The sequence below is a fragment of the Bos javanicus genome, chromosome X (assembly GCF_032452875.1).
Source record: "Bos javanicus breed banteng chromosome X, ARS-OSU_banteng_1.0, whole genome shotgun sequence".
Classification (NCBI taxonomy): Eukaryota; Metazoa; Chordata; class Mammalia; order Artiodactyla; family Bovidae; genus Bos; species Bos javanicus.
Window position 1 is genome coordinate 19897418 of NC_083897.1, and position 27463 is coordinate 19924880.

Here is a 27463-nt window from a genome sequence, read left to right on the forward strand (position 1 = left end):
ATTTCTCTGTATTATTTCTTACAAACATGTGAATCTACAATTATCCCTAAAGAAAAAAGGAACAGAAAAGAAATATAAATCAGGTCATGTCATGCTCCAGGGGTAAAGTCATTCATTCACTGGCCTTCCATTGATTTTGGAATAAAATGGCTTGTCCATTGACTAGAATGCAGTCCACAATCTGGTCCCTGTCAACCTATCCAGGCTTATGCTGCTCTCCCTAGCTCTTCTGGTGCTGATCACAACCACCACCTTTTAGTCTTAAGGAGGTTAAGATTTGCCCCTCCTGGGTTTCATACGTCTGCTTCCTCTTTCTGCAAGGCTTTCTCCTGGCTCTTCCAATAGTTGCCATTTTATAAGTTTCAGGGCTCGGCTAAATGCCACCTCCTACTTTCCTAACCACACAGTTTGCACCCTCTTTTTTCCCTGCACAGGCCTAATGCCAAATCTGATTATTTTCTCACTTCTTGGTCGTCTGTCTTCCCCACTAGACTGCAAGCTCCGAGGGCAAGTGGAGGGTGTTCTGCTTGACTTTGCCCTATACCCTGAGCGCCTGGCAGAGTGCTTGGCACAAGGTGAGGGCTCAGTAAACCGAATGTTGAGGGAATGAATGAGTAGCCACGTGCTGCTCTGCCATCGGTGCTTTTCCGAATGATGTAAAGCCCTCTGTATGGTGGCTTTTGGCTAATGGTTGGGGATCCTTTCCGCTCCCTCCGGCCGATTACTAAGGGGAAGGGTCGCCGGTGGGTCCTCTGGCGTCCCTCAGAACCACAGGGCTCCTGCAGTCTGGGGCCAAATCGCGGTGCGCCCCGGACCCGGGCTGCTTTGCAGGGGGTGCGTAGGTTAGCTGGGGCCCCGGGTGACGCCACCTTCGCTCGACTCCCTTTGTTGCTCCCACCTCCCCGGCGCCGGCCGCTGCCGCCTGCAGTGACTCGTGACTCCCCGCCGGCCTCGAGGGCTGCGGCGCCAGGGGGGGCTCGGGCGCCCCCGACCCGCCCTCCCCTCGGCCTCCCACGCCAGCCGGGGAAGCGCTCGCCCCCGCCTCCTCGCAGCCACCTTCCCCGCGCGCCCGCGCCTTGCAGTCGGCGGGCCGCTCCCGAGGCGGGGGCACGTGGCCGCGCGTGGTGCGTGGCGCCCCAACCCCACCCCGCCCCCGGCCGGGCGGGCTCCGGCGCGCGCGCCCCGCACCGCAGCCCCCGTGGGCCGGGCCCGGGCTGGCGCGCGCCCCGCCCCGCCCCCGGCCAGCCGCGCCCGCCCCCGCCCCCGCGCGCGCGCGCGCCCTCCCTCCCCGCCTCCCCCGCGCGCCCCTCCTCTCGCGCCCCTCCCGCGCCCTACATCCACCGCCCGGCCGAGGGGGCTCAGTCCGCAGCCGCCGCCGCCGCGCCTCCGTATCGGTGCTGGCAGCGGCCGCCGCCGAGACAGCCGTGCGGGCGAGCATCCCCAGGCAGTAAGCCCGCTTTCTCTCCGCGTGTGAGTGCATGCGTGTGTGCCTCCCGCCCCGTGGGCCCGCGTCCCGGGGGAGCGGCTGCCCTCCTACCCCGCCGCTGCCCGCGGGCTGGCCCCCGGGGCGGGTATCTGGGGCCTCGGGCCTCGGCCGTCCGGCCCGGGGTGGGGACTGCGGGCCGGCCGGCCGCGGGGTCCCCTCCCCTCCCCTCCCGCCGGTGCGTGCCTCAGCCTCCCCTCGGTTTTCGGGCTCTCGTCGCCGGGGTGGCGGGTGGAGGGGATCAGGAGCGCCTGGAGGTGGGGGCAGCGCGAGGGAGGAGGGGATTCTCCCCATTTTCCTCTTCGGAATGGTGGGGAGTGGGAACCGAGGGCACGGGGCCCTGGGCTTTCTGCCCGGGGGTGGAGGGCAATGGGGGTGGGGCGAGGTGGGGGGCACCTTTCGATTCCCTCAACGAAGATAGCTAGCTGCGGTTACGGGGAGTGGGTAAAGATGAAGTGGGGGGGGGGGCGTCCCCTAGGTTTTCTTGAGGGTGGCGAGAATGGGGAGGAAGGGAGGGAGGGGGAACCTGCCTCGGTTCGTACAACGAGGAGGGCGGGCGGGAGTGTGCAATGGAAGGAGTAGAGGTGAGGGGCTCCCAGGGTTTTCTCGTCGAGGATGCTGGGGGTGGTTCGAGGAGTGGGGGTGGAGTGCAGAGGGAAAGAGGAGGACATGGAGGGCCCGCTCTGGTTCTTCTCTTAGGGGATGGCGGGGGGTGGGCGAATGGGGGTTGGGGAGAGGGGGATTTCAGCTCCAGCGCGAAACCTAGAGAAGCTGGAGGAAGGTTCTGTAACACGGGTTGAGTCTTAGAAGGTGGATTTTCAAAACTGCAGGGTGTGACCTTTCCGTCTCAAAAAGCGTGAAATCCCAACAAGGTGCCGTCTGTTCTAGGCTCTGGGAGAGAGGTTTCTGCTTTCGAAGTTTCTCTTTTCTCTTCCATTCCTTGCGGCCTCTTCGCAGGCATCCAGGACTAGGTAGAGATTTGGAAATTGGCAAGGGAAGACTTGGTGTGGTTTGTGTTCGGCGCTATATGATTTTCTGCGTTTGAGACTGTACGGGTTTCTCAGGTTTGTTTTGATTGCCCCTTACAATACAAATCCTGTACCAGCGAGACCCCTTGGGAAAAGAAGAGAACAAGGTTTATTAAGGGGATTCCAGGTTTGGTTTTTGAATTTCCTGAAGTGCGAGAGATACATCGTGGTAGTATTTTCCTTGGCTTTCAGAAGATGTAGAAATAGAATTAAACGTACGTCTTTGCTGGAAGTCCCTTATAGTCATTTAAATTATTCTATCGGGATTGTCTGAGCCCCCTTTGATTTGAATTTGGAGTAGATCCAGTTTTCCTAATTGGAGCCATCATTTTGTAATTGCCTGTAATTCTTCCCTGGGTTATCAAATCTATGGCAAGCTTATAGAGCTGCAGGAATAATTTTTTTTTCGTTATCTTGATTAAGACAGTTTTAATGTAAATTTTATGTTGTTCCTTGGAAATGTGAACATTTGCAGAATAGCATACATTTAAATTATGAGCCCCTTGGAATTTTGCGAAGCCTTTTCCTCCCCAGCTCATCTCCAGGAACACAACAGAACCCTCCCCATTCTTTACACTGAGGAAGCAAGGGCTTCTGGGATGGTTGCTTTGCTTTTGGAAACTCATGCTCATATTTTCTTAGGAAGAATACATATTGAAAAGGCTCAGCCCTTTAATGTGGTGAGGCTATATGTGCTTTCCCATTTTGGTTACATAAGGTTCCAATCTAGTCTTTACCTTTAGTCTTTAAAAATGCTTATTTAACATTTTTAAGAGCAAATATAATCTTTATGCAACAGGAAACTGGTCAGATATACCATGATTTGTGCAAGCCACCTACCAATAAGTATATAGTCTTAAGACTACCATACAGATTCTGTAACTATATCTGGTTTTTGAAATTCTGAGTTACCATTCCCATATTGAATTTTTGGAGAACGAAAACATTTTTTTTTCAACCAAGTCTAGATTTTTGAGTGAAAGCTTAAAAAAATGGTATAAGATTTAAATTGGTAAAAATTCCCCTTATGTGATACCAGGAAATTGAAGCTAACTTAATGTGTCCAGCTAATGGACCACTTAAACAAGATAATTTATTTGTGTACTGGAAATGATAAACTGAAAATGTTTTAAGTGAAAATAGAGGTTTTGATCTCAAAGATGGACGAGAGTACATTTAAATGAACACTGTTATTTGCACCATTTCTAATGTTAATGTGATACCCAATTCTATACACTGGTCAATGATCTAAAAATAATACATTAAAAGTGCAATTTAAATCTGATATTTTCTCATGTGAATAAAATGCTGGGAGTGGTTAAATTTTTTACAGAGAGAAGCATGTGATGGTGGTGGGCCCTAGAATTTCTCTAGACGAAAGGAGTAAATGAAGTGTCTTTTACCCAGCTTTTTGAGAATGTGGTGTTTGCCCTTCAGGACTGGAGGAGGGGAGAAAAAAAATAAACTTCAAAAATTAACAAAAATATGGTCATATATCTTTCCAAATATTTTTTTACACTTACTTGGCTTAGTTGCGATATGCAGGATCTTTCATTGCTGCACTAAGGCTTAGTTCTTCTGTGGCACGTGGGATCTTAGTTCCTGACTGGAGATCTAACCGTGTCCCCTGCATTGCAAGGTGGATTCCTAACTACTGGACGACCAGGGAAGTTTCTCTAAATATTCTTAAAAGTTTTGCTTATATACATTTGAAAAGTAATTTGTAAATCAAGCCTACAAATTAATTTAAGACCTTGACTCTCACCTCTATAAAGTTTTGACGTTAAAAAAAAAAAAAGAGCTGTTCACTAAAGGATGGACGCGTTAACCTCAACCTCCTGAGGCTGATCCCCCTCTGTTTTCCTGCTTCCCACCTCTGGGTTCCCTTCTTTCCCTCTTGTGCCAACTTTTATGACCTTGTGGGAGTTGAACAAATGTTCATGCTTGCTTGAACTCTAGGCCTTATCTATTTGGCTGCTATCCCCAACTTTTACCTACAAAATTATTTTGGTTAATTGAATTTTCCAGTTGTTTGGATTTGGAGTAAAAGGGAGTAGACTATAATTATTTTCTCTTAAAAGATCTTTTCTTTCAGCTCCTGTTGGATGAGAGCAAAGAAAGGTTCTTTTTTCTTTTTGGTCAACAGAGTACTTAATTAAGCAGACTCTATGACCATTTATTTATTCAACCAACATTTGCTGAGTTACCACCTCTGTTGGAGGCTCTGTGCTAGGTACTCTGTGCTAGATGCACAGTGGATAAAAAATGGCTCCTGCTTTCTGGTGCAGTTATTAAAATGAAAAATAGACAGTGAATTCATTGTGAATAATCGAGAGTTGTCCAGAGTCTTTTGGACTGGACAGTAAACATTCTACAGCCGTGCAAACAGGGGAGCCATTTTTTCTGGGGTATTTACTTACTGCATAAATTCCATCTCACCTTCCCAACGAAGACATAGTCTGTCAGTTTGGGTACTATGATTTATAAGTCATCTTAAGGCCAATGGCCTTTTAAATTTTTTATGTAATTAGGACATAGCAGATTTCTTGATTTTTAAAGTTCAACATTTTGTATGACTGTATATAGTAATGGGCTTCCCAGGTGGTGCTGGTGGTAAAGAACCCGCCTGCCAGGGCCGGAGACATGTAAGAGAGGTGGTTTGATCCCTGGATTGGGAAGATCTTCTGGAGGAGGGCCTGGCAACCAACTCCAGTATTCTTGCCTGGAGAATCCCATGGACAGAGGAGCCTGGTGGGCTACAGTCCATAGGGTCGCAAAGAGTCGGACATGACAAAAGTGACTTGGCATGCACATACAGAGTAGTGAAAACATAAACAGGCCAGCGTTCTTTCCTGTGACTTAAAGCAGCTTCTGACAGCAAATTGGGCAAAAAAATTGATTTTTCTGTGGTAAGCTTTGACTTATGGGTACCAATGAATGATGGAGCGTGAAGGAATAGATAAAACTAAATGAGAGTGCGAGTAAAACTTTGTTCTCCTGCGGGGCTCCCTCCCAAATGTTGGAGAGTTCCCATCTGCGGGTAGTTCTAGACCAGTGATTTTGAACTGGGGCACTTTTGCCCCCTAGGGGACATGGAACAATGTCTGGAAAGAGTTTTGGTGGTCACAGCTTTGGGTATGCCTCGTGGGTAGAGGTCAGGCAAGAGGCTTAAACAGTCTATGATGCACGGAGAAGCCCCCTACAACAGAGTATCACCTGACCCCAATTGTGAATAATGCTGAGGTTGATGTAATTTCCTGTATGAAACGCAGTAAAATGTAATTTTAGGAGAGAACACTAATAGTGTCTTGATTTGAATAAGGATTTGAGCTTACTTTACTAGTCTTAAGAGTGACTAGTTCCTGAACATCAACCCAAATAATTAAGACTGATAAAAGCTGTCATTTATGGTACTTAACCCTGTGCTAGGCCCCTGTATACATTGTATAGTCACTTCAGTTTTTAAATGAAGAACCATCCTCAGAGAGGTAATTTGCCCTTGGTCTCACAGCTGGTCACAGTTAAACAGAGACACCAAAATGAAGATTGTCTACTACTCCTCAGAAGTTCATGGTTTTGAGCACAACATCATACTGTCTCCCTTGTGGTGTGCTCCATTCAAAATCTTACTTAAAATCAAAATTACAATATGTCCTATATACCATTGAGTTTGCTGAAGAGTAATTAAAACTATGAATGTTAAATTTGATCATATGGAAGTCGGGGGAGAAAGAGAACTGACATTACTTGAAGGCCTACTATTAACTCTAGAAAATATGTGAGGGACTTCCTTGGTGGTCCAGCAGTTGAGAATCTGCCTTGTGGTGCAGGGGATGCAGGTTCAATCCCTGGTTGGGGAGCTAAGATCCCATATGCCGCGAGGCAATAAGCCCTCATGCCACAATGAATATCCCGTGTGATCCAACTAAGACCTGAGGTGGCCAAATAATTTAATTTTTTAAAAAAGAAAATAGGAATTGAGTTTATACCCATTATGTAATTTGATCCTGACAGCAACTGTGCAAAGTGGTTATGATGCACGGATGAAGTTGGTTAAGTACCTTGTCTAAGATTACACAACTAATAAGCGGCAGTTGGGATTTGAACTTCAGTCCTATGAGTAAGCCATTGTCCCTTGCTGCGTTCTCTGAAGCTTGGGTTGCTGAAGGGGGTGAGGCAAGGAGCCTACTGCAGAGAGGTGAGTGAGTAGTCCTAGGTAAAAAGTCTTTTCAGAGGTAATGTGTTGTAGAAATGGATTACATCCAGGTGGAGAGTGGAGAGGTGAGCCACTATACCTTCCTCAGTTGAGGAGAATGCAGGTCAATATGAAGTTTGTTCTAGAGTTCTACCCAAACTGAAACTGCAGTTGTCATTTTGGAGAACTTTGTAGTCTGTCTACCGTGAAAGTTTTAAACACTGTTTTTATAATGGTGAAACTAAAAGTTACCTAATTGCATGTATATCCTTGCCACAGCTTACCTTCTGCCTTTTTCGAACTGTTGTATAGAGCTTAACAATGACAGCATTTAGTTTTGTAGTCTTTGTACACAATTTAAACATTTGTTTTTGCTGTGGACATTGTTTTTACAATAAACGTCATCAAATTCATGCTTGTGTTTTCCATATGGGGGTGTGTGTTTTGTTTTGACAGCTAAATATTTATTTTAACTTTAAATGTGTTGTGTTTTAGAGCATAAAAAGAGGAAAAATGAAAACCAGCCCAATAGAAACCGTATTTTGTCCGGCAAGCTTTTTGTGTGTGTGTGTGGGTAGAAGAAGTACCTCATGTTTCATTTCGTTTACTTTAAAGGAATTTTAACCGTGATCCTCAAAGGCCAGGATGCTGGAAAAAAAAGAGAGAAAGATTATCTAGATAAAATGTACGTTTTGATTTCCACATAAAACTGTGAGCAATAGATTCTGATTATAATAATAATGTCCTGATTCTGACTATAGCAGTCAGCCACTTGAGTAATCAACCACTGTATGTGGACATGTTTTGTGATACTGCCTGATTTTGTTACCCCTTCCCCCAGGATTTTAGAGTGGACTTGAGAAATCTGGTAAAACTTGCAAGAACACATTCATCATTTTGAAAATCTATTTTTAAAATAAGAACGGCACTTTTTCATTGTGGGGAAATTCAGAAAATACAGACAAGCCTAAAGAAAATAAAAATCAGTTATAATCCACCACCCCCAAATTAGTGATAGTGTTTTGAATTTCTTTTTTAAATGCAGTGATTTTTTTTTTTTAACGGTGGACCCAAGTCCATTGCAGAATCTCCAGTTTATAAGTGTAGTCTTAGGTTTTTAAAAAAATTTACCAAAAAGTCTGAATTACTGTTGCATCTCTAGGTAGAAGTCGTGATCATGAAGAGTGAAATGAGAATGCCATCCAAGAGTTAGAGAAAGATCATGTGGCCTCCTCCTGTAAGCTTCTGAAAATACCTCCTCCTCCAACTTGAGTAGGAGAATTTCAGCTAAAGGGCTGTTAGAATCCACCTCCCTTTGTTTTACAGGTGAGAAAACTGAGGCTCAAAGAGGCCAAGCGCATGATCCAAGGTTGTATGATGTGTTAATGTTAGAGTTCCAATTTGAAGTTTTAGGTTCTCCATGTGTAGGTAAGCTTTAATTTCCTAATTAATAACTCTTCAAAGCCAGAACCTTCTGTTGGCCTGTCTCTCAAGAGAACAAGTTATTATGGTGAAAGTATGTTAACTATATAGTAAAGGATACCAAAAAGGCCATGATTTTCTTAATTTCAGAAAATGATCAGAACAGTTGTTTGCAGGAGTTTATCATGTTATTTGCTTTATTGAAATTGAACATTAGTGGTGGGAAACCTCTTTTGAGCAGCTAGCCTTTAATTTCTTTTGGCCTGGGAGGTAAGGACAAGTACCAAAGCCTATGGAATATGCCTAGAATCACAGAAATGCAGCAGCAACTTCATGAGTCTTTACACATACTAGCCTGGAAGGCCCCAATTGGAGCCACCGCTGCATGAAAGTTTCCTTTGCCTTTATAAAATGAGATGTCTTAAAATTGTGGGAAAGTTAAAATTGTGGAAAAGAAATTTTAAAGATGTATTTGCTTCCAAACTTGGTAAGTTCAGTTGCAGCAAACACACATGCGCGTGCGCCCACATGTGCGGACGTTGTTTTAAATCTAGCACCGTGAAAAAAAATCAATCCTTCGACTTTCCTCCCTTTCTTTCTTGGCCGTCTTTGTTCTTTCTGTGGCTGCGTGGGTCACTCTCTTCATATCTCCTTTGCCTGAATGTCTATTTTACTCTCAGGGTGACTTTCCTTCTTCTTTTTTGGGGGGGGGGGTCCAATGGACTCTGCCCACTTGCCTTTTTTCCAGGCTCCCGGAGCCCTCATCAAGTTCCTCTGCCGCCGTGTCTTCCCCTTCCCTCGTTTGCCAGGATTACAGTTAGCCCACCCTGGACCAGGTCTGTTTTTCAGCCTAGGATAGGCAGGGAAGCTGCTCTCTAGAGCAAGTGTGTGGTGAGATCCAGTGTTGCTTGATACAGAAATGTCACTGCTAGAACAGAATTCAACAAAGTACATCCGGTGATTACATAGGCTGCATACACATGTAAACCTTTAACACAAAATCATCCCTTCTCTGTGGCCAGGGGCCCAGCCAATGCTAAAGCTACATGGAATAATGATTATGGATACTCCCTGCCAAGGGCTTACTATTTGAACAAATGAGAAAATTGTACCCTTGCCTAGGGGTGTGTTCTGAAGTAGTTTTTGCTCCTGTTCCTCATTATTGCCTGCTAATGAGTATGTATATTGTCAGTGAGCTGCCAGCTCTTCCCAGCTTCCTGCAGTATGCTGTATTTCTCTTCTGACAATGGGTTTTCCTCTGTATTTAAACCAACGAGATTTGCTTGCACTTTATTTTGGGAGTACTCTAGGTGTAAAATACACAGATAAAAGATACATGTGTACTGGCTTTGTAAGTGCAATGAAACCTAGAAAAAGAAGAGCTATCAAAATAAGTCATGGTTGCCAGCATTCTACTTTCTGTAGGTTTTATTTACCCACCTAAAAACTCTGGTTCTTACATATGTTCAGGACATAGTCCATAGTAGACGTTCTAATCACAAGAATTTGCAAAATCCACAAAATTCTAAATATGCTTTTCAGTACTAAAGACATGATAGCTGGCAATGTAGAGATTTTATTGTCAAGGTTGTTTTGATAAGGATGGTACAAAAGTTAATTTCTGTACTCAACAAGTTTTGTTATTCACTTTCAGTTTTAGAGTGCAAAATAAGGCTGTTTGGCATCTGTCAGATTAAAAATGTGTGATTTATTAGGAAGACATTAAGGATTGGTTTTTCAGTGGATCTCTGTCAGGTCTACTATAAGACTTTATTCTTGTTTGGGAAGCTGATTGTCAGCGTCTGTGTATAGACATAATTTATCGTCTACACTTCTGTGTGACTAGGTGACCTGAAGTAACAGGTGTCCCCCCAGGTTGCTTAGAGACTAAAAAGTACCTACAGGCACACAGACACATCAATTCCAAACATTTTTCTATCACTAAACCATAGTGGTGAATTTAGACATTGGAATTAACAAAATTTTCTTTTTCAAAAGTTTGTAAAAAGCACCCTGTAAATAATGATAGCTTCAAATACTTAAAATGTTAAAAAATATATATCATCAATCGGATGGTTTCTAGATGCTAAGGAGACACTTTGAGTTCCTTGTCAAAGATTCTACATCTCCAAATACCAGGGTCAGATCAGATTTTCAAATTCTGGACCCTTCCCTTCTGGGCAACAAGATGCAAAAATTTCCAGTGTAGTAAGCACATGTAACCACACTAAGGAAAAGAAATGAAGCAGCCAAGCTAATAGGAGGTAATAGGAGGTTTATACTTGCATCTACAGATAAAACAGTTGGCCTTTTTTGGAGCCACTTTCTAAATATCAACTTCCCCCAATTTATTAAAGAATAACATATATAATTATATATATTTATAGGTGTAGTGTGGTACAATAAATTAAGTACAATAAATAAATCTGTCATAAGTAAATTATAATGGATAAATTAGTTCAGGATGAACATGTACACACTACTATATACAAAATAGACAAGGGCCTACTGTATAACAGGGAACTATATTCCATATCTTGTAATAACCTCTAATGGAAAAGAATCTGAAAAAGAATAGATATATGTATATAACAATAACTTTTCTGTACACCTGAAAACATTGTAAATTTGAAAACATTGTAAATTAACTACACTTCAATTGAAAAATGGTTAAAAATAATATGAAAAAAGAAAAAAGGAAGTGTACAATGTGATGGTTTGATATACATATGCATTGTGGAATGGTTATTAAGATAATCTGATAGCCACTCTATCGAGTATAATTTATGTACAGTAAACTACATCCAGTTAAGGCATCTGGGTTGCAGCAGGGGTATACACCCATGAGGCCACTGCCACTCTGGGATGTGGAATATTTGGGGCACTCACTCCCCCTACATGCTTCCTTTCGCTTCTTTTTTTGCAGCACATTCTTCCCTTGCCCCAGTCCCCAGGCCACTGCTGATCTGCTTTTGTGTAAAAGCTGCTTTCTAACTTAGATTTGAAAAGTTTGTGGATCTTCCTTGATCCAAAGACCAGATATAAATCCGAAACACCGTTTTCTTCTCTGTATTTGAGATAAAATAATATTACAGGCAGATTCCAGGTTTGACTTTCTAGAATCTTTTCCTGATTGCTTAAAGATGTGTACTTAAGAATTTTGTCTGCGAGTAAACTATAGCCTCTATTAAATAGTCTCAGTACATACTTGGATTGAAGGGAGATAGAAACCAAGAGAGAAACAATTCTAATAAAATGGAAAAGTGGTATATGTTCTTCTGAAATAGGTAGTGACGTGTCAAATCCCTCAAGGATAGGACACATAATGTAATTTGAATCTTGCTTCATACTTATTCATAGATTAAGACTGAAAGCAATGAGAACAAATGTTTTACACCTGTAGATCTATACCTTCAGCTAGTGTGTGTATCAATATATAATTATTCAGGAATAACCCTATCCCCTGAGCCTTCCGAAAGATTAGAAATGGTTTCAGGGGGAATTTAAAGTGGATGGAAGGTGTACCATCTTTACACACTAGTACAAAGCCAGCTTTTCACATGCTGACTGTTGCTTTCCCATTGATATATTCAGTTGAACGAATGATTAGGCAACTGAAGGGCTATAGTAGAGATAGGGGCTTCCCAGGTGGCGCTAGTGGTAAAGAAACTGTCTGCCAGTGCTGGAGACATAAGAGACGCTGGTTCAGTCCCTGGGTCAGAAAGATCTGGAGGAAGAAATGACAACCCATTCCAGTATTCTTGCCTGGAGAAGCCGCATGTACAGAGGAACTTGGTGGGCTACAGTCCATTGGGTGCAAAGAGTCAGACACGACTGAAGCAGCTGAGCGCACACACACACACACACAGTATTGAGATGCAGTTTTTCCCTTCCTAACTCACTCCCTCAAAATAATCCATGTCACCATAATTTGTGTCTAACAAGCTTTCTTTTCCATTGCTGTCGCTCTGTCCTGCATCTAGTCTCCATCTGACGCTCCTGATTTCGACTGTTTCTGCCCTTCTTTGCTTTTCTTTCCCAGGTTTCTTCTTCCTCCTCTTTTTTGTCTCCTGATACTACTACTTCTCTTACGCTGCTCTGCTTTCTCATGACAAAGCTGTTTTTATAAACATCTCCAGACCAAGTCATCAGCAGACTAATTCCAACATGTCAAATGTCATCTTGGAGATTATTTTTCTGTTTCGTGGTCAGATGTCATCTTGGAGATTATTTTTCTGTTTCGTGGTCAGATGTCATCTTGGAGATTATTTTTCTTTTTGTTTCGTGGTCCAATAATTCAGACTCCTATTAAGTTTGGGGCCATGCTGGTGGTTTGAGAGTTGTAAAGGGTTGGTTTTCAGATAAAGTTGAGTATGTGGGTCTGTTATAGACAGTTGTTGAAACCATGATTCACTGAAAAGGAATGAGTGATGTACATTACAATGGTTCCTACAAAACTTACTTTTACAAAGCTAAAGCAATTAAAATGCTCTTGCGGTAAGGAGATTTATTGTTCCTCAAAAAGTACTGGAAAGATTTTGTTTTGTTTTTATTGGGCATAACTTGCAGCTTGTCAGATCTTAGTTCCCTGTTCTGGGATCAAACCTGGGCCCTCGGCAGTTAAAGTGTGGGAGTCTTAACCACTGGACTGCCAGGGCATTCCTGGAAAGGGTTTTTTTTTTTTTAATCCTTCAACATTAGTCAAAATCTATAGAATGCACAACATACACCGAGTGAACCCTAATGTATACTATTAAGGTTAGTTAATAGTTATCAATGAGGGTTCAACAACTATACAAAATATATTATAATAATGCAGGGTATCAAAAATGGAGGAAAGTGGAAAGGGGTCTTATTAAGGTATGTGGGAACCACTTTCTGTTCAATTCTGTAACTCTAAAACTGCTTTTTAAAATGTATATAGGTGTATAACACTGTCACTTTGCTGTATAGCAGAGATTGGCACAACATTGTAAATCAACTATACTACAATTTAAAAATTATTGCCAAAAAATAAAGCTGCTTTAATAAATCTATTATTTTCACTTGAGATTCAGAAATATAATGAATATATCAGGCACTTTTTATTATTAACTTGTAGATAAATCACAGTGTTTGTTTTTAAGTATAGTAATGTAAAAGTTGGACATGACTGAATCTGAGCATAGCATAACGTAAGAGAAGTGCTTCTCACGAGTGCTGTGAGTTGAGCCACGCTGTGCTGTGCTCAGTCACTCAGTCGTGTCCGAGTCTTTATGACCCCCAGCAGGCTCCTCTGTCCAGGGATTTCCCAGGCAAGTATACTGGAGTGGGTTGCCATTTCCTACTTCAGGGGATTTTCCTGACCCAGGGATCGAACCCAGGCCTCCTGCAGGTGGATTCTTTCCCACAGAGCCGTGTGGAAAGCCCTTAACTTAGCCCACAGGCTCCCTGAATAGTGACAGTGTGAGCTCCTGGGAGAGCTGCCCAGCTGCTCACCACTCTCAGGTTGTACAAGAGTTACTGGGCAGCTCAGTGTGAGCACTGGGAACTGTCTCTGTCTGTGGTCACTGAGGCATCGTGCCATCTTTGTGGTGGAGTGGAGCCCCAGGCTTGACAAATTGCCTGCCCTACAACTCAAAGAGCCCCTTTTTGACCCTTGCATTTGTGGTGTCACCAGCAACAGTGACAATCGGTGAGCTCATGCCAACTCTTGGAGCCAGTATCCAGGGCAGAGTTTGATTGCTTTGGACCAAAGGTTATTTCTTGGCTTGTAGTAGCATAAATCTGACACCAGAACCTCCAGGCAATTACCCAGCTTGGCCAATGCGACAGTAAACCTATGTGAAAAGATGAGGTCTTTTAAGGTCTTACTATAAATGATTTCTATATTCCTGGAACTGAGTGAATATTATGAGCATCTTCAAGTACGTGTCGCTTTCTTGAGTTGGCTGTGTAAACAGACCATTCTATGTAGGCGTGGGTGGGTGGGGATCAGGCCTGAGAGGGACTTTGAGGCTGAGGGAGATAAGGAAACATTGGGATGGTGTTAAAGTCATTGGAAGAGAAAAAAATGACAAAGCATTAGGAATTAGAACATAAATGAGGGCAGTCACTCAAGGAATGGCTGTCTTGGGGATGTGACTGTTCATGGAATGTGTACATCAGCTCTGTGATTAGACCCAGGGTCAAAAACTTCATACAGTTAGCTGCAAAATTACTCATGAAGGGGGAGTTGGTTATCAAGTTCACCTGTTTAATGTATTAAATTTCATTGTATATTGGAAGAATTTTTTAATGTATGGATCTGGTATATATACTTATTGTTATGCCTGTTATTAGGAAAGCTTTCACATATTTTTTCTTGATTTCAGTGCTTGACTGGTTGACTGTACATGTGGTCCTACCTCTATTGGAAGCACCAGATTTTAATGGGAAGGGGAAAGAAGGGACAGAGAGAATCTCTCCATTGAGTCACAATCCTTGATGGAGGCTCGGGATTCCAGTTTGGCTGCCAAGGTCATGGGTTACTGTGGGCCAGTGGTGACCCGAATGGTGGCACAAGCACTACATTCCTTGTGGTCACTCTCACGATTGACACCAAGTTCTGCAAGCTGACTGGATTGTACGTGCAGTTCCTGTCCATTGTAGAGGCAGCAGAAGTAACGGTCTGACCAGTGCATCCTGTGTTCATCCCACAGGTGTACACAGGCTCACTCAGTCAGTCAAGAGGCCTGGCACAGTCTTGCTCCTCCCAGCCAGGCTGCTGGAAATAGCTGGAAGGCCTGTGGAGATGCTGTGATAATGGCAGGCAGGGCGGGTATGTGACAGGGTCTGCCCTGCTTACCCTTCTGCTGCTGCTGCCCTTTGTCTCCTCTTGGTCTCCCTTCCCCTCTGTCTCTTGCTTACCCTGGATTTTTCTGTTAAGGTGCAAGGAAAGTTCAAAAAAAGTTGGGGCCCCTTGGCAGAGGCCATCGAGTCCCCAGAGTAGTGTACTTTAGACTTCCCCCACTGCTGGGCTGTTACAGCTGCATGGGCCTGGTATGTATCAGATGGAACCTGGGGTACTTGTGAAAGTGTCTGATGTACAACTTGAAAGTTGATTTGTGTCACCTCATAAGCTTATTGTTCCTTCCTCTTTTAAAACCCCTCCAATTTTCCTTTTGTTGCTGTTGTTGTTTAGTCATGTCTGACTCTTTACTATCCCATGGACTGTAGCCTGCCAGGCTTCTCTGTTCATAGGGTTTTCCAGGCAAGAATACTGGAGTGGGCTGCCATTTCCTTCTGCAGGGGATCTTCCCAACCAGGGATCAAACCTGCTTTGCCTGTGTCTCCTGCATGGGCAGGCAGATTCTTTACTGCTGAACCACCTGGGAAGCTGAAATTTTCCTTTCTGTGTGTTATCATCCCTATAGCACACTCTGGCTGTGTGTATGCCAATGTGAAGGACTTACTGTGCAGCTAAATTGATTGGAGCAAGGCTGCCCAGTTGTCAGCACTTCGGGAAACGGTTCATAGGATACAAAAGCCAGCTTCTAGAGTAAGAGTCTGAACACTTCCTCAAATGAAATCATCAGATGTTTTCAGTTCAGTTCAGTTCAGTCGCTCAGTCATGTCCGACTCTTTGCGACCCCATGAATTGCAGCACGCCAGGCCTCCCTGTCCATCACCAATTCCCAGAGCTCACTCAAACTCACGTCCATCGAGTCGGTGATGCCCTCCAGCCATCTCATCCTCTGTCGTCCCCTTCTCCTCCTGCCCCCAATCCCTCCCAGCATCAGTCTTTTCCAATGAGTCAACTCTTCGCATGCGGTGGCCAAAGTACTGGAGTTTCAGCTTTAGCATCAGTCCTTCCAGTGAACACCCAGGACTGATCTCCTTTAGGATGGACTGGTTGGACCTCCCTGCCATCCAAGGGACTCTCAAGAGTCTTCTCCAACACCACAGTTCAAAAGCATCAATTCTTCAGCACTCAGCTTTCTTCACAGTCCAACTCTCACATCCATACATGACCACTGGAAAAACCATAGCCTTGACTAGACAGACCTTTGTTGGCCAAGTAATGTCTCTGCTTTTGAATATGCCATCTAGGTTGGTCATAACTTTCCTTCCAAGGAGTAAGCGTCTTTTAATTTCATGGCTGCAGTCACCATCTGCAGTGATTTTGGAGCCCCCCAAAATAAAGTCTGCCACTGTTTCCACTGTTTCCCCATCTATTTGCCATGAAGTGATGGGACCAGATGCCATGATCTTCGCTTTTGGAATGTTAGGTTTTAAGCCAACTTTTTCACTCTCCTCTTTCACCTTCATCAAGAGGCTTTTTAGTTCCTCTTCACTTTCTGCCATAAGGGTGGTGTCATCTGCATATCTGAGGTTATTGATATTTCTCCTGGCAATCTTGATTCCAGCTTGTGCTTCTTCCAGCCCAGTGTTTCTCATGATGTACTCTGCATAGAAGTTAAATAAGCAGGGTGACAGATGTTTATTGACTGTTTATTCTATGGGCAGGGCACTTTGCTAGATGCAGTGGAGAATATTAAAAACAAAAGGGATCTCTTCAAGCAAGGAATATCCATCCTAACTGGTGAAGCTGTTAGAGACACATTAAGGATGTGGTGGAAAGACCACTGAACTGAGGGGGAAGAGGAAGGAGTCGGGAGTGTTGAGTGCTAGCCCAAGTTCTACCAATAACCATCTGATGATCCCTTGGGCAAAGTACTTCCCCTCTCGGGGTCTCAGTTTGGAAAAGGAATTGGACTGGATAATCTCTAAGACTTTCTATACAGATTGGTTCAAAAGCAAATGGGTTAAAAAGTTAAACAACAGTACAGGGTGATAATAGAAGGATTCCAGGAGATAGTACCTTCTCTGTTGCCAAATGAAATATGCATATGATAGTTACTATTATGTGTATATGGTACATATATTTATACTATATAATTGTACTGATTACACAACTATCTTCCCTGGTGGCTCAGATGGTCAAGCATCTGCCTACAGTGCGGGAGACCCAGGTTCAATCCCTGGGTTGGGAAGATCTCCTGGAGAAGGAAATGGCAACCCACTCCAGTATTCTTGCCTGGAAAATCCCATGGATGGAGGAGCCTGGTAGGCTCCAGTCCATGGGATTGCAAAGAGTCGGACACGACTGAGCAACTTCACTTTCACTTTCGCACAACTATAGACTAGCATTTATCAAAGTGGTGTCCTTGGACCAGCAGCATCAGCATTACCTGGGAGCTTGTTGAAAATGCAGATTCATGGGCCCCATTTCAGACCCACTGAATCAGAAGCACTGGGGATGCAGCTCAACACTTTGTGTTTCAGTAACCCTCTCCCCTGGAGAAGGTAATGGCACCCCACTCCAGTACTTTTCCCTAGAAAATCCTATGGACAGAGGAGCCTGGTAGGCTGCAGTCCATGGGGTCGCTAGAGTCAGACACGACTGAGCGACTTCCCTTTCACTTTTCACTTCCATGCATTGGAGAAGGAAATGGCAACCCACTCCAGTGTTCTTGCCTGGAGAATCCCAGGGACGGGGCAGCCTGGTGGGCTGCCGTCTCTGGGGTCACACAGAGTGAGACACGACTGAAGCGACTTAGCAGTAGCAGCAGCAACAGTAGTAACCCTCTCCCCCAGGAGACTGGGACGATTGTTCTTAAACTTGGCTCCATATTACATTCATCTGGGGGACCATGAGGGCCACTCAGACGTTACTAGTTGCTTTGGCTTCCTAGGTGCAGCCAATTTGAGAATCTCACTGATTTAGGGAAGGTGACATGCATCAAAGCACCTTTTACTCTGCAGTGGTAACAAAGCTCAGAGGCATGGAGTCAACCAAAGCTGAAGTTGAGTGTGGGGGAATGGAGAAAAGTAGATTTGAATATGACTGGGAGGCCTTGAGTTTCATGCTAGAAATTTGGCGTTTAGATTGAAGGAGAAGAAAGTTTGGAGGAATGGGAGTGATCCATTCAAGGTGGTACATTTGAACAGTTCTTCTAGCAGCTCTATGAAGACAGGAAGTGAAGTGAAGTGAAGTCGCTCAGTTGTGTCCAACTCTTTTGAGAGCCCATGAACTGTAGCCTACCAGGCTCCTCTGTCCATGGGATTTTCCAGGCAAGAGTACTGGAGTGGGTTGCCATTTCCTTCTGCAGGAGATCTTTCCGACCCAGGGATCGAACCAAGGTCTCCCGCATTGTAGGCAGATGCTTTACCATCTGAGCCATAGGAAGCCTGGTGAAGTAAGTAGTCTAGGTCTGAAGTAATCATGAACCAAATTAGGATTGTAGAAATGTGATTATAAGGAAGAAAAGGTATGAAAGCTCTTTGTAGGACAAATGGCTAGGATTCAGTGATAGCTCTGTGGGGAGAAGGTAGGGTTAGAACTAAGCCTTTGGCTCAGGAATTTCTCTTGTTCTGGGATAACCTGGGCCCTGCAGAGGCAGCTATCAGAATTGTCAGGTTTTATGCATCTATACTCAATCATTGCTTTGATTGTGGAGTTCTAATTGGGTAGGTATTCCCCAATGAGTTATAAAAAAACACAAATTATAGTCACCCAGAAAGCTACCCGTGGTCATCATGGCGGGGTGGGAGGGGGGAATCCTGCTTCTCTTGACAAAAGAATGCTTGGAGTTGTGGGAAAGTCGTAAACTTGGCAGTGACTAATTCAAGCCTATCAGTCAATTAAGTGAATTTTTATTCTATTGTTTGTTTTATTTGGGAACTGTTGTAATAGTCATTGAAAGGACATCAGTCTTCATATTTTTAAAACAAAAATACCATTGAACATTAGGGCAAAGGACAGGATCTCAAGGTTTTACCTTTTAACTTTAGCAAATATTTGCTGCTCCATTTTTCTTGCTGGATTTCGCCGTTTGTTGTTGTTCTTTTTTGGTGGTGGTGGTTGTGGTGATGGGTTTTTTTGCGTTGTTCCTACTTGTTCCTCATGCCTCATAATTTTAGTTTATTCTGTTATCGATGACTTTTGTATTCCTAAGTATTCTTAATGTTTTATTTGTTTTTCTACGTTTCTTTAGTCTTTTAAAGCTCATTAGCCAGCACTTATGTAAAAGCATATGAGGAAAATACCTATAGTGTGTTTTTTTAACCTTAGACCCCCCCCTTCACCCATTTCCCCAACCCCTGTTCTTTGTATATATGAGCTTTTTAAAATAAAAATTTTAGATTGTATATATGAGAAATCATACAGTATTTGTCTTTCTCTGTCTAATTTCACTTACATAATGCCCCAGAGGTCCATCCATGTTGTTGCAAGTGGCAAGATTTCCTTCTTTTTATGTCTAAGTAGCATTCCATTGTATATACATGTTCTACATCTTCTTTATCCATTAATCTATTGATGGGTAAGAGGGTTGTTTCCATATCTTGGCTATTGTAAGTAGTGCTGCAATGAATGGGGGTGCAGATTATCTTTGGGCTTTTCTTTGGATAAATACCAAGAAATATAATTGCTAGATTATAGCATAGTTCTATTTTTAATTTTTAGAGGAGACTCCATACTGTTTTCTGTAGTGGCTGCACCAATTTACATTCCCACCAACAGTGTAAGAATGTTCCTTTTGTTCTACATCCTTGCCAACACTTGTTACTTGTAGTGTTTAGATAATAGCCATTCTGTGGGTGTGAGGTGATTTTGTGGTTTGGGTTCACATTTCCCTGATATTGAACCAGGGAAATTAGTGATGTTGAAGCGTTGTTTCATGTACCTGTTGGCCATGTGTTTGTGTTCTTTGGGAAAATGTCTATTCACTTCCACTGCCCATTTGTTAATTGGATTATTTATTTTGCCATTGAGTTGTATGAGTTCTTTGTATATTTTGGATACTAGTTCCTTATCAGATATATGATTTGCAAATATTTTTCTCTCATTCCATAGGTTGCCTTTTCACTTTGTTGATCATTTTCTTTGCTGCACAGATGCTTTTTTATTTTATATAGTCCCACTTGATTATTTTTGCTTTTGTTGCAAATTTTAGTATGCCAATAAAAAAGGAATGAATATATTTTTATTTTTCATCCACCCTTTGTGACCAAAAATTCTGTAAATTTGCATCCAGAAATGGCCTGTCGAAAGAGCTCCTTAGTGCTTATTTGGGGCCTGGTGGACACACTGCTTACCTTTCCTCTTTTATTAGTATACAGGTTGTGCATTTCTGGAAGGAAAGACCTTTTATTACTAGTTGGAAACCAGTACAAGCAAATTCTATATTTAAAAAGGTTCCATATATTCCAATGCAATATTTTTAAATGGCTTACTACTCTAACTTTGGAAAAGTTGTGCATAAAAGTCTAAAGATGAATCTAGAAGGATCACAACTTAAAATGTATAATATATCTAATAGATATCTTTTAAAAATATAACCTCTCTTTTGCCAGGTTGAATAAACATAAAACATTTCTCTTTCCAATTTCTGAAGAATATTATATCATATAAAGTAAATGTAGAAACTTGTGTGGAATAGATAATCTTCCAGACATAGAGTGTATTATATTCAATCTAAGGACACAAAATTGGATTTTATTTTATTTCTATAACATAATATCCTTTTGGTTTTTGTTTATGTATTAAGTTAATGTGTTGGTAAAGATTTGATTATGATGTTATAGATCTTGATTATGTTGAAATTATTAAAATGAGGCATCTTTTGTCTTAACTGTTTGTTTATACCAACACATAATTTTACTGGGTAAGAGCCGCTTTATCAGTTCTTCTGCTGAAGGAAAGAAGCCAGTGGCCATCTCATTTGTATTTCTTATTGCATATAATGGTAACATTTCAAATGTGTTTTAGACGTGCATATGCTGATGTCTTGACAACCGTAGCAGTGTAAGCATTTGAATCAAAGCAGGATAAATAAGTCTAAGCTGCTGCCTGGTACCATCACAAGCATACCTAATTAAGAAGGTATTTGGGGTTCACTGCTCTTTGGTTTCTAAGGTAGGAGAGAATATTTGGAAGGATATGATTAAGGAATGGTTACCATGACAATTGAGGAGACAATGATTCTATGGAGCTCATCCATTTTGACTGATTCAACTGGTCTTTAGGTTCATTCAGACAGCTGCTGTTTCTGGATCTTATGTTTCCATATAATTCACTGAGTTGATTGGTGATTTGGGGATCATTTAGGCTTGGCTGTCCATAGTGATAGGATCATCAGTATCTGTGACCAAAATACCCTTGTTAAACCTGAAGGAGAATGATTGTGTATGTTGAATGTCACTAGAATGTAGCTTCTGGCTTCTGGAATAACATAAATAGTTTGTCTAACTTCACTTATTAATTCTGTCAGGGTGGGATAAGATTAACGTGATTTATTTGAAAGCATGACTGACCCTAAAGTGTTTGGGTTTTATTTTGGATTACTTTGCTGTCATCACATTTTACCCAGTATGTTTGGCTGCTGTCCTGTTTTTACTCTTTGACTTGCGCAATACCATCAACACAATTTGTGTTATGTCTGGTCAGGGCCACAGTTGCACACTGCAGATTGAAAAGTGTACACAACACTATCGCCATGAGTGCCTTTATCCCCCCAACCCCAACTAAATGTTCAGGGCACTAGCCCTGACAATAAAGTGAAATGGAGATACAGATGCTGTTAAAATCTTGCTGTATGTTTTTGTCTTTCTTTGTGGGGTAGTTCTTGAAGGTGAAACCATGAACTCTGCAACCCAAGACTCCTCTGGCAGGGGACCAAGTTGGACCCCGGTGCAGAGAGTTCTGTGTGCTCAGCCTTTGGGCCTTTCTCTCTACTGCCCTCTGGAGGGTGTCAGGGAACATAACACTCAAGGACTCAAGAGAGCCGGTCGGTGACTTGCTGTGGTTACTGGAAAACAAGTTCTCTGGCCCCACAAGGCTCCTTAGAGCCTGAGCTTGTAGAGGTAGGGAGTAGACAGAGAGAAAGCAGGGAAGGTACTGGCAGTGTTGGGATCTTAGGGAGGAAGCTATTCTGGTTGTTTAGAGAATGGGATTCCTTCAAATAGAGCCCACTGCATATCGAATCTATCTCTAGGAAAAACTGGTTCCGACAAAGTGAGTAAAATGGACTAGTATCATAAGGCTAGACTGTGATGGATTCAGATTCAAAGTTTAGGTTGGGTTGGATATATGTAGGGGTATGCTTGGGGCCAACTGTCTGTGGCAGAATATGAAATTATTATCCAAGTTTGATAACATTTCATTCTCTGCCTGCTGTAATCATCGTGATAAATATATATGTGATGTTCACTGAGTACCTTGTATGAGTGAGGCCCTGGTTAAGTGCTTTACATGCCCTGCCATCTTGCCAGCGTCCAGTCCCTCTGTGAGGTCACTTATCATGAGGCTAGACTGTGATGGATTCAGATTCAAAGTTTAGGTTGGGTTGGATCTACATAGGGGTATGCTTGGGGCCAACTGTCTGTGGCAGAATATGAAATTATTATCCACGTTTGATAACATTTCATTCTCTGCCTGCTGTAATCATCATGATAAATATATATGTGATGTTCACTGAGTACCTTATATGAGTGAGGCCCTGGTTAGGGGCTTTACATGCCCTGCCATCTTGCCAGCGTCCAGTCCCTCTGTGATGTCACTTACCATTATGAGGTTCCCAGAGGTTGTACAGCTGATATAAGGCGGGGCCAGCACATGAACCCAGCCAGTCTGACTCCGGCGCCCTTGCTGTGAACAGCTGTGCCATGCTGCATTCTTCCCACAGCTGCATGAAAGGGTGTGGCACCTTTTAGAAACAGTGAGTTCCGTATGATTGGGGTGCGGGTGGTGGGAGATGAGGCTGAGCCAAGCCTTTTGTACATACATACCATGCTAAGTCCTGGGAGGTAGAAAAGAAATCAGGGATTCTTGTCCCTGTCCCCAAGAAATCGGGGCTTTCTGTCCCTGTCACCAAGAAACTTAAAGTCCTGTAAGACAAATGAGGTAGAACATGGAACCAATGAGACATTGTTCATATGATAGAACAAGAAAATATTGTCTCTCCTTAAGTGTAGGTGGGAAGGGGACTAGAAGGCATTTCTTTGGAGTCAGTCAATTTAAGCATTCACTTTTGAAAGTTAACAAATTTGTCTTTGGATCTGGGGCTTTAGATCTGGCAGACAAGACCCCTGTCCCTATCGTCAGCAGACTTGTCCATACTGAATTTGAAGAGTTGTCTTCAACAGTTGTCATTAAGGTCTCTAAATTGATGAACCCATAGCCTGTTGAACTAACTGGATTTATTTTCGCATTCATTAACATTAAAAAGAAAATCTCTAACCACTGCTTGTTTGATGATCGGCTTGAAACAAGTTGGTTGTGGAGCATGGGGAGTTTTGAGCCTGGTTATAATCTTTGGTTTTTGTTTGCCTTATTTCATTCAATGGATGCTTCATGAGTGCCTCCTGTGTGCCAGGTACTGTTCTAGGTGTGGGAATGGAGGAGTGAACAGAACAGGTGGGCCTGGGTTGTGGGGGGAGGAGGGCCTTCTCTCAGGGAGCTGTCTTTTCCTTCAAATTCTTTCACTCATGTACATTTCACAGTTGATATAAAAGAGCCTTTGGTGTGGGTTTCAGGATTTCACATGTTGGGGAAGATACAGTGATCACACTTCCTTTCTCCTTAGCCCCAGCCAGTCCTTTCTGAATAATGGGGGGGGCGGGTAAGGTGGTGATGTCAGCGCTGCCTGTGGGGAGGCCTGGAGGGTGTGGAGAGGGCAGCGTGTCAGAGTGTACCATTTTGTGTGTCAGTGGGAAAAGCACAGGGCACACCTGTTTCCTAGTCAGGCAGAACCATCCATGCGGGGATGAGCCTGCCCACCAGCCTGCTGCCTAATCCTGTTGTTGATTGGAGATAACTTCAGCAGTCACTAAGCACCTCATCTCCATGGCAACACCTCTAAATATTCCTCTGGTGACTTGTGTTCTACATTCTGTCTGGCTCTGAGCTCTCCTGTGGCAAAATACACTAGAGATGTTAAAAGAGCGGGGGGAGACTCAACTAATAAATCTATTCTAAATGACTGAGTCATTTGTTTTGATTACCCGGGTGATTGCCAAATGTTAATTTAAAACTGAAATAGGCCATGAGCTCACTCTGCTAACAATGCTGAGTGTTTGAGCTAATACAGCTTGATAATGAGGGGGCCAGATCCATTGCCGGTGCAAATGTTATATGATAAACAGACATTTGGGGAAATATGCAGAACATCTTGGCAGTTTTCCTTAACTTCAAGAGTTGTAAATACAGAGAAGAAGGTGTTATCGTGAGCCATTTCAAAGGAAGTTGACTTTTGGATCGTGAGGGTTTTTTTTTTTTTTTTTTTTTTTAAGAAACTTCTAGCTTTTCTCCTGAAAAGGTAACTTGACCTCTTGCTTCTCATTTTTTCCTAACTTAGGCACATCAGAGGTGGTTGTTAGCGGTGTCCCGCCCTCACCGAATACATCCCGTTCTGCACATATCCACTGTGAGGTAAGTTTTCCCAATTGCCACACATTATTACACCAGTCTCCACCTTCTGGTGTGTGGCGTTCGCATCAACACTGTCCAGAAATCTTTATCTGTGTGGTAGATTTTAAGCGCATTTGTTTTAATTGAGCTGACCAATGTCACTGCTTACCCTAGATACGAGGTCTCTGGGGATTGCCTTTTCAAGGGTGAAAACATCTCATTTGCTTTTAATTTGGGGGCATGAGAAGTGAATGTGCCAAGCACAGCAGAATAGTTAGAAGGTCGGCCTGAGGCTACAGATCTGCCTCTGGCACCCTGTGGACGGTAGGGAACAGGAAAGCTGCGTGGAGCAGCTCTTGGGCCGCCCAGTCAGCTGTCAGGACTCTTCAGGCCTGGGGTGAGCTGAGCCAAGGTGTGGGGCAGCCGCTCACAGTCTACCAATTTGGAGCATTTCCGTGGGGTCACCTTAATGTGGTTGGCAGATCATTTTCTGATGGACTGAAGTTCTGAGCGCAGCCGCGTGGGTGTGAGCAGCTGGGCAAGGCCAGTCCTTCCATTTCACATACCCTGGAGAGGCATCCTCCATCCGCCTAGTCCTAGTAGCTTTGGCAGCTTCTGGAGACTCTGTGATGATGCCAGGTTACTCTTTTCTGTCTTTTTTGAGAGATAGGGGATGTTCACCTTTGCAAAAACTGGAAGAAGGAACTCTGCAAGACAGTTCATCTAGGCACAGTGTACGGAGCCGCAGTCTTGCTGCTCTTTGGACCCCAGTCTCCTTGTGTTTATAAGAGTGGTAGTAACATTTGCTGGCACCAGACCACTCAGGATTTCTAGTTTCATCCATTCAAAAGGTTGCTGCATTTCTGCCTTCCCTTCCACCCCGCCCAGTTCCATGCTCTGTCCCACATGCAGTGTAGGGCCTGTCATTTCAGTTAGGGTAGTAGCCTTTGTTACATCTATTTGATACAGAGTTCTCCAGAGATTTTTTTTTTTATTTTATTTTATTTTTAAACTTTACAATATTGTATTAGTTTTGCCAAATATCGAAATGAATCCGCCACAGATATACCCACATTCCCCATCCTGAACCCTCCTCCCTCCTCCCTCCCCCTGCCTCCCTCTGGGTCGTCCCAGTGCACCAGCCCCAAGCATCCAGTACCGTGCATCGAACCTGGACTGGCGACTCGTTTCATACATGATATTATACATGTTTCAATGCTATTCTCCCAAATCTCCCCACCCTCTCCCTCTCCCACAGAGTCCATAAGACTGATCTATACATCGGTGTCTCTTTTGCTGTCTCGTACACAGGGTTATTGTTACCATCTTTCTAAATTCCATATATATGTGTTAGTATACTGTATTTATTTTAATTGGAGGCTAATTACTTTACAATATTGTATTGGTTTTGCCACACATCAACAGGAATCTGCCACGGGTGTACACACGTTCCCATCCTGAACCCCCCTCCCACCACCCACCCCATACCATCCCTCTGGGTCATCCCAGTGCGCCAGCCCCAAGCATCCTGTATCGTGCATCGAACCTGGACTGGCGATTCATTTCACATGTGATAATTTACATGTTTCGATGCCATTCTCCCAAATCATCCCACCCTTGCCCTCTCCCACAAAGAGTCCAAAAGACTGTTCTATACATCTGTATCTCTTTTGCTGTCTCGCATATAGGGTTATCATTACCATCTTTCTAAATTCCATATATATGTGTTAGTATACTGTATTGGTGTTTTTCTTTCTGACTTACTTCACTCTGTATAATAGGCTCCAGTTTCATCCACCTCATTAGAACTGATTCAAATGCATTCTTTTTAACAGCTGAGTAATACTCCATTGTGTATATGTACCTCAGCTTTCTTATCCATTCTTCTGCTGATGGACATCTAGGTTGCTTCCATGTCCTGGCTATTATAAACAGTGCTGCGACGAACATTGGGGTACACGTGTCTCTTTCAATTCTGGTTTCCTCGGTGTGTATGCCCAGCAGTGGGATTGCTGGATCATGAGACAGTTCTATTTCCAGTTTTTTAAGGAATCTCCACACTGTTCTCCATAGTGGCTGTACTAGTTTGCATTCCCACCAACAGTGTAAGAGGGTTCCCTTTTCTCCACACCCTCTCCAGCATTTATTGCTTGTAGACTTTTGGATAGCAGCCATTCTGACTGGCGTGGAATGGTACCTCATTGTGGTTTTGATTTGCATTTCTCTGATAATGAGTGATGTTGAGCATCTTTTCATGTGTTTGTTAGCCATCTGTATGTCTTCTTTGGAGAAATGTCTGCTTAGTTCTTTGGCCCATTTTTTGATTGGGTCGTTTATTTTTCTGGAATTGAGCTGCAGGAGTTGCTTGTATATTTTTGAGATTAATTCTTTGTCCATTGCTTCATTTGCTATTATTTTCTCCCATTCTGAAGGCTGTCTTTTCACCTTGCTTAAAGTTTCCTTTGTTGTGCAGAAGCTTTTAATTTTAATTAGGTTCCATTTGTTTATTTTTGCTTTTATTTCCAATATTCTGGGAGGTGGGTCATAGAGGATCCTGCTGTGACTTATGTCGGAGAGTGTTTTGCCTATGTTCTCCTCCAGGAGTTTTATAGTTTCTGGTATTATGTTTAGATCTTTAATCCATTTAGAGTTTATTTTTGTGTATAATGTTAGAAAGTGTTCTAGTTTCATTCTTTTACAAGTGGTTGACTTGTAAAAACTGACTGAAGTGGTTGACTTCATTGATATTCCTAAGTATTTTATTCTTTTCGTTGCAGTGGTGAATGGAATTGTTTTCTTAATTTCTCTTTCTGATTTCTCATTGTTAGTGTATAGGAATGCAAGGGATTTCTGTGTGTTGATTTTATATCCTGCAGCTTTACTATATTCATTGATTAGCTCTA

General features: G+C 43.1%; 1 protein-coding gene across 3 annotated transcripts in view; it reads left to right on the forward strand.

The window, feature by feature from the left end:
• The first annotated feature begins 1357 nt into the window (after positions 1-1357).
• FHL1 (four and a half LIM domains 1) overlaps positions 1358-27463 on the forward strand; it is a 65000-nt gene continuing 38894 nt past the window's right edge. Inside the window, exons 1-2 of one of the 3 annotated variants that reach the window (XM_061408461.1) lie at positions 1358-1447; positions 24508-24581. The gene's annotated coding sequence lies outside the window, so the exon portion shown is untranslated. Of the gene's footprint in view, positions 1471-22780; positions 22870-24507; positions 24582-27463 lie in introns of those variants that run through there. The other 2 variants (XM_061408463.1, XM_061408462.1) reach the window with 2 other exon arrangements.